A 6525-nucleotide genomic window follows, 5' to 3' on the forward strand; every position below is an offset into this window, starting at 1 on the left:
CTCCCTTCCTCCCTTCCTCACTTCCTCCTTCCCCCTTCCTCCCTTCCTCCTTCCTCCTTCCCCCTTCCCTTCCTCCCCTCCTCCTTCCTCCTTTCCTCCTTTCCTCCCTTCCTCCCTTCCTTCTGTCCTTTCTCTATCTCACTTCTTTTTCTTTCTCACTTTGTATTTATAAAATATTTCAAACATACAGAAAAGCATAGAAAATACCCATTTGCGGGGCGCCTGGGTGGCTCAGTTGGTTAAGCGACTGCCTTCGGCTCAGGTCATGATCCTGGAGTCCCTGGATCGAGTCCCGCATCGGGCTCCCTGCTCGGCAGGGAGTCTGCTTCTCCCTCTGACCCTCCCCCCTCTCATGTGCTCTCTCATTCTCTCTCTGTCAAATAAATAAAAATAAAATCTTTAAAAAAAAAAAAAAGAAAGAAAATACCCATTTGCTCTTTGCCCATCCCCTAGATTTAACTACTGTTAACATTTTACTATATTTGCTTCATATATATATTTTTTTGGTACCAGCATTTTCTGAAGTAAATAATATTCATCATGATATTTCCTCTTTAAAATCTTGGAGGCAGGGCACCTGGGTGGCTCAGTCGTTGAGCGTCTGCCTTCGGCTCAGGTCATGATCCCAGGGTCCTGGGATCGAGTCCCACATCGGGCTCCCTACTTGGCAGGAAGCCGGCCTGCTTCTCGCTCTCCCACTCCCCCTGCTTGTGTTCCTGCTCTCGCTATCTCTCTCTCTGTCAAATAAATAAATAAAATCTTAAAAAAAAAAAAATCTTAAAGGCAGAGAGTTTTGTCTCTTCTATTCATTGCTTTATTATTCACTGCCTGGAAGTTGGTAGGCCTTCAGTAAATAGCTGTTGAATGAATGGATCTCATTTAATTAATCCTCATGCAAGTAGATATTATTATCATCCCCATTTCTGGAAGAGGAAACAGGCACAGAGAGGTAAAGTAACGCGTCCAAGGCCACAGAGCTAGGAGACGGTGAGAGGGGGACTTGAGCTCAGGCAGGCTGAGTCCAGAGCCCAGGCATTTCCTGCACTAGAGCTCTTGAGGGGGCTTCCTCTACTGGGATGTTCCTTCGTCCTCTCTGTCCACCTGTCCCATCCAACCACCTTCCACAGAGGAGACCCAGAGGAGGGAGAGGGGTGCACAGACCAGCCAGAAGCAGGTCACCCCCATCCAGGCACCTGGGTGGTCTCCATAAAAGCTGGGGCCCTCTCTCTTGCCCAGGGGTGGAGACAGAATGCTCCTTCCCAGATGAGTGACCTTTGGGGTTTGTTATGAGTAGAGATTCTTTCTGGGGAACGTGATGGCTGATCCTGGGAGCCTGGGTCCCCAGACTTAACCCACAGGAATGTGGGGTGGAATCTCCAGGCCTCTGCCCTACAGGCCAGCTCTCTGGGCCGCCTTGGGCCAGCCAGAGGAGGGCGGTTCCAGGCAGTTCTCCCAGCCTTCTGAGGAGGTGGATTGGGACCCTGTATTCCTAGGCTGGGAGGCCGCTCCTCAGGGTAAAAAGAGGTCCAGGCTTCAAAATCTAAGAATCCTGGAGTTGGCCTCTTCTTAGTCATGTGACACTGGACAGGTGCCCAGCCTGGCAAAGCCTCGGTTTTCACATCTATCAAATGGGGCTAATTATTATCCCAACTCACAGCAGGTCTGGGACTAGGATGAGGCAAGCTGGGTGCCTAGGACACGACATTTAAGGAGGTGCAGGCTTGAGGCAGGAGAGACTCCATGTCCCTTAAATTATGTGCCCTTGTCATCTCGCTGCCAACCCTAGGCCCAGCCCTGCCTCCCAGGGTTGTCGTGGGACAGCAATGAGCTCTTCTGTGCAGAGCACATGAGCACCGTACCTAGCACATGCCTCGGGCTCACTCTGGGAAAAGCTGCTGCTTGTGTGTTATTCTTACTGACCGTTCCCCAGAAGGAGGCTGGGCCCTTTCCAGCCACCGCCCTGTGTCCCGGCTCTCTCGGCGGCCTGCACCTTCATCCACCTGTGCGTACGGCACCGTTTTCATGATTTACCCATTTACCCCCCTTTCTCTCGGTATTGAATCTCTGCGAATTTCCTGACTTACGGCCCTGCTCCACGGTGACTGCTAATATGTACCATGTGCTTCGCACGTGGTGGGCCCCGTGCTAAGCGTGTATACGGCTCCTCTCTCCTAATCTTTACTGGGACCCAGTGAGTGAGGCAGGAACTACGATACGCCCATTTTGCAAACGAAGGAGCCAAGGCACTGGGATGCGAAGTAACTTGTCCTGGGATGGACTGTGACGGAGGGCCAGAGCTCGGGGTAGGCCAGCGTGGTCTTAACCACACGGCCTGCACGATGCAGCCCGGACATGGCTCCTTTCACTTTTCACCAGCCTGTGCCCTACGAGGTGCAGATGCATGACTCAAGCTGGGGCCCCCATGCCCGTTGGGGGAGACCGACCTCCCCGAGCTAAGTCAGGCGCCAGGCACCTGGGGACAGGGGGATGGCCCAGATGCCCTCTGAGCTTTTCCAGGCCACAGCGGGCAGTTTCCGAGTTCTTCCCAGACCAGACGGTGGCTTCTGCTTTCAGGCTGCAGTGGTGATGACACTGAGCTCATAGTTACAGAGCATCGGCCCTGAGCCAGCGCTGTGCTCCATGCCCCACATCCAAGACCCCGATCAATCCTCACAACATCCCTCTCATTCATGACTGTCTATGTTATGAATGAGGGAGACCTCCGGGCACCTGGCCAGGTCCGAGAGCTGAACTCCCATGTGGCTGAATGCCAGGTGGGCTGGGTGGTGAAGGCTTGGCTGCTGAGAGCCTTGCGGGCACCTGCCCCTGGTCACACCTTCTGGGCCTCCTCCTACTGCTGGCAGCCACTGTGGGCAAAGTGGTGTTAAGCCCTAGAGTAGGTCATCGCTGGGGCTAGGACTGAGGCTGGGCTGGGGAAGAAGGCACGTTTCTGGGCTGCAAGGACTCCAAATCTGGCCACTCCATGCCCAGGCCCTGGGCCCCAAAGGCACACACACATTGCTTTGGATGAAGTAGAACACGGGGCAGGTAAGGGTTGATCTGGGGGAGACAGCTCATCGCCAGTAACAATGCTGAGCTTTGTCCTTTGTACCAATTGGTTTCCCCCGCTGCGTCCTAACTCCTTCCTTGGTAATTCATCTTCGGTCCTGGCCACCAGAGTGGGCATCCATCTGGTCACATGCAAACTCTGCTCCGGACTGGCCAGTCACACCCCACAGGTCAGTCGGAACCTTTTCCTGGCATTCTGGGCTGTCTGCAGACATCCCTCAGTCCTTTCCCTGTTGCTCACATCACTCCCACACCCCAGCCCTGTGCCCCAGTCTTCGCTAGTCCACAAGCAGCTTGTGCTGCAGAGACTAGTATGACAGTGGTCTGGGCCTGCCTCTTTGCTTCTCCACAGGCGAGTCTCTCTGCCTAGAGTGTCCTCCCTCCCCTAAGATCCTTCTGGATCTTCTCAGGCCGGGCTGGGCACAGCTCTGAACTCCCAGGCCTGAGGGTTGCTGTGCAATTTAATACCACACTGACGATGGGGAGCTTAGTGGTTAAAAATGCAGGCTCTGAACTTCGGTGTGGGTTCAGGCCTGGCTTTGCCACTTACCAGCTGTGGGACCTTGGGCTGGCCTCGCTGAGCCTCTGTTTGCTTCTCCGAATGCAGAAAGACTGACACGACCGACTCCATCCGGGTGCTGAGGAGCTGGAAGGGTGTCATGCACGCAGAGCGCTGGGCTCAGGGCCTGCCGCCTTCCAGGCTCAGAAGGATCAGGTGTTTGTCTACTGGTTCCGCAGCCGAGTGGGTGCCGGCCTCCGTGCTGGGTGCGGGGATAGAGCGGTGTGACTGGGCTCATGTGGCCCCTGCTCCCACAAACAGAGACACTGGAGAGGCAGATATTCACCCCTTCATTTCCATTGTGACTACGGTAATTAGGTATATAAACCCCCCACCCCCCACCCCACCCCACCCCCGACCTCCTAATCCCCCAAACGCTCACCTTGACCTTGAAGCTCCCTGGGGCAGGAACTAAATCAGATTTATCTCTGTAACCTCAGCTCCTCAATCATGGTGTGGACGCTCAGCAGATATTTAAGCTGAAAAGATTTCCATGACAAACACGGCACTTGGGGAGTGATTGGGGCTGCCTGCCGTACTTGGCACATATGAGATTATTTCATTCTATCAACATCTCCATGAAGTGTGTACTATTACCGTCACCCCCATTTTACAGATGGGGAAACTGAGGCACAAAAAAGTTGCCCAAACTCTCCAGAGCGATACAGCCAGTGAGGGCCAAGATCAGGATTTGAACCCAGGCAGCCTGGCTCCAGAGTCCACTGGCCATGAGCTTCTCTTAAGTTGATGCCATTTTCCAGGGGTGTCCAGAAAGGGCCTGGTCCCCTGACCCAGCTCAGGAAGCTGGGCCAGGAGGACCCAGGGCCAGCCTGAAGACCTCACCCGTGTCTACCACCCCCTGTTCCGTGGGAGGCTCCTCAGTTTTCCACTCCCCAGGTGGGCAGTGAGGAAAACGAGGCCTCAGCTGCAGCCTTTGATGTCCCCTGCCAGGCTGGCACTTTGAGGCCTGGGGGTACCTCATGGGAACCCAGCCCAGCAGCTGGGTAGGCCTCGGGGCCAGTATTTCCGTAAACAGCTCAGTGAGCCAGCCCCACGTGGCCAGTCCGTGGGCTGCTGGCCTCGGGGGCCGAGGTTTGGCTGACCCTGTGAGGTTTCCTCTCACACGGCCACTTCCACCCCCTCTGCCTGGCTGGGTTTCCAGTAATGAAGTGTTTTCTCTGGGGCTGGTGGGGCTGGTGGGGCTGGTGGAGCTGGAGGGATGGGGCATGGGGAGCCTCCCTGTCCCACTTCCTGCACTGGGCTCCTGGAAGCTGGTCCAGATGCCCCTCACTGCAGCCCTGGGCAGCCCGTAGGCCCATCTGGTGTCCCAGGGTGACATTACCTCTGAGGGGGCAGGTCTTGGGATCCTTAGAGCAGGGGCTGTGCCAGAGGGAGGCTGTGGCTGGTCGTTTCTGAGGGGTTGTGGGTTAGAGAAACAGCTTCTCCTGGAGACAGATCCAAGCAACTTGGAGATGGAAGGACGAGTCTCAGCTGCGGGTCCAGCCTCCTCCCCACCCAAAGCCAGGGGCTGCAAACTGGGGGGAAGGACCCGTCGGGATGAGCTACCATCCGCTGAGTGCAGCTATGCCCCAGCCCTTTAAGTCGCATGACAACTCGGCTTGGAAACTGAGGCCCAGAGAGGTGGAGTGACTCGCCCAAAGTCACACAGTGAGTGACAGAGCCAGGATGTGACTGGGTCTCTCCCTTCCTTCTGAATCACTTCTGTCTTTTTGTCTGAATCGCAAACAGTAGAAACTGCGAGGTGCTTCAGGCCATCTTTTAAGAGGCAATGTGGCACAGTGGTAGGGCCCCAGGAGCTGCTGGGGGGTCGAGAGGACCCAAAGCCCCAGCTGAAAACCCCTACCCTTTGCTTCCTACCAAACCATTTAAACCATTTTCCTTGGGCCTGTTTTAAATATTAGAGTTTTGTATGGGAGTTTGTTCTGAACAGGGGTCTGCTGTCTTGAGGAGGGGACTCGGGGGTGACCAGGAGCTAGGATTGGGGTTCCCCTTCCTCTACCTGAGGACCCTGGGGCCCAAACTGATGACTGGCTGGTGACTCACTCCCTTCTTAGCACATCCTTCTGTCCCATGACTGAGAGCCCTATAGGGGCGGCCCCTAACCAGGGTCCTCCTAACCAATGCCCTCCCCGCCCCCAACACACACAGGAACTGAGAGCAATTCACTCGTGCCTCAGGCCAGGCCAGATGTTCATGTGGGCATTGGTTTTGCTAACCACATGTGACTCAAGGGCTCCCTCAGAGCTGGAAGGCTCCCAAGAGGCCACAGAGGGCCACGCTGTCATGTCACAGTGGGGGAACTGAGGCCCTGAGAGGGCAGGTGACTCCCCTAAGGCCACTCAGGGGTAGAGAGGAGGAAGGAAGGTGGCATTCTGATACCTGACCCAGAGCTTTTCTACATCTCTGGTTGTCCCTGGATGTCCAAGGCCTCTGTCCCTATTCCTACCCCCAGCCACAACTGTCCTCCCCAGCTGACACAGGGCCCTCCCTGTGACCAGGCCTCTCCAGCTTCATCTCAGTCTGCCTCCTGCTTGGCTCTATGGGCTCCGTTGCTCACAGCTCCCCAAATGGCTCTTGCTCTCATGCTACTATCCTCTGTTTTAATTGCCTTTTTGCCTGGACAACTCCTACTCTTGCTTCAAGACTCAGCTCAGATGTCACCTCCTCAAGTAAGACTTCGAAAACCACCTCTCCTGCCTCCCAGACCGGGTTAGGTCCTCTTCTCTCATTGCTTTCCCACTGACTGTGCTGTAATCACCCCCACTTGTCTCTCTCCTCCCCTCTAACCCGAGAGCTCATTGGGCAGAGACCTTATTTTAATTCTTTATGTACTAGTAGGGCATAAAGAATTCAGTGTTTGTTGAATGAATGCATGG

At 55.2% G+C, this 6525-nt stretch overlaps 1 long non-coding RNA gene across 1 annotated transcript in view; it reads right to left on the bottom strand.

Moving 5' to 3' along the window:
* Positions 1-6525, bottom strand: part of LOC118011514 — a 24138-nt gene extending 17613 nt beyond the window's left edge. The window contains exons 1-3 of the long non-coding RNA XR_004679489.1: positions 4971-6525; positions 4011-4107; positions 3620-3894 (exon numbers count right to left, since the gene is read on the bottom strand). This is a non-coding gene — a long non-coding RNA (uncharacterized LOC118011514). The remainder of the gene's footprint in view (positions 1-3619; positions 3895-4010; positions 4108-4970) is intronic.

The sequence above is a fragment of the Mirounga leonina genome, unplaced genomic scaffold (genome assembly GCF_011800145.1).
Source record: "Mirounga leonina isolate KUSES-001 unplaced genomic scaffold, KU_Mleo_1.0 Mir_150, whole genome shotgun sequence".
Classification (NCBI taxonomy): Eukaryota; Metazoa; Chordata; class Mammalia; order Carnivora; family Phocidae; genus Mirounga; species Mirounga leonina.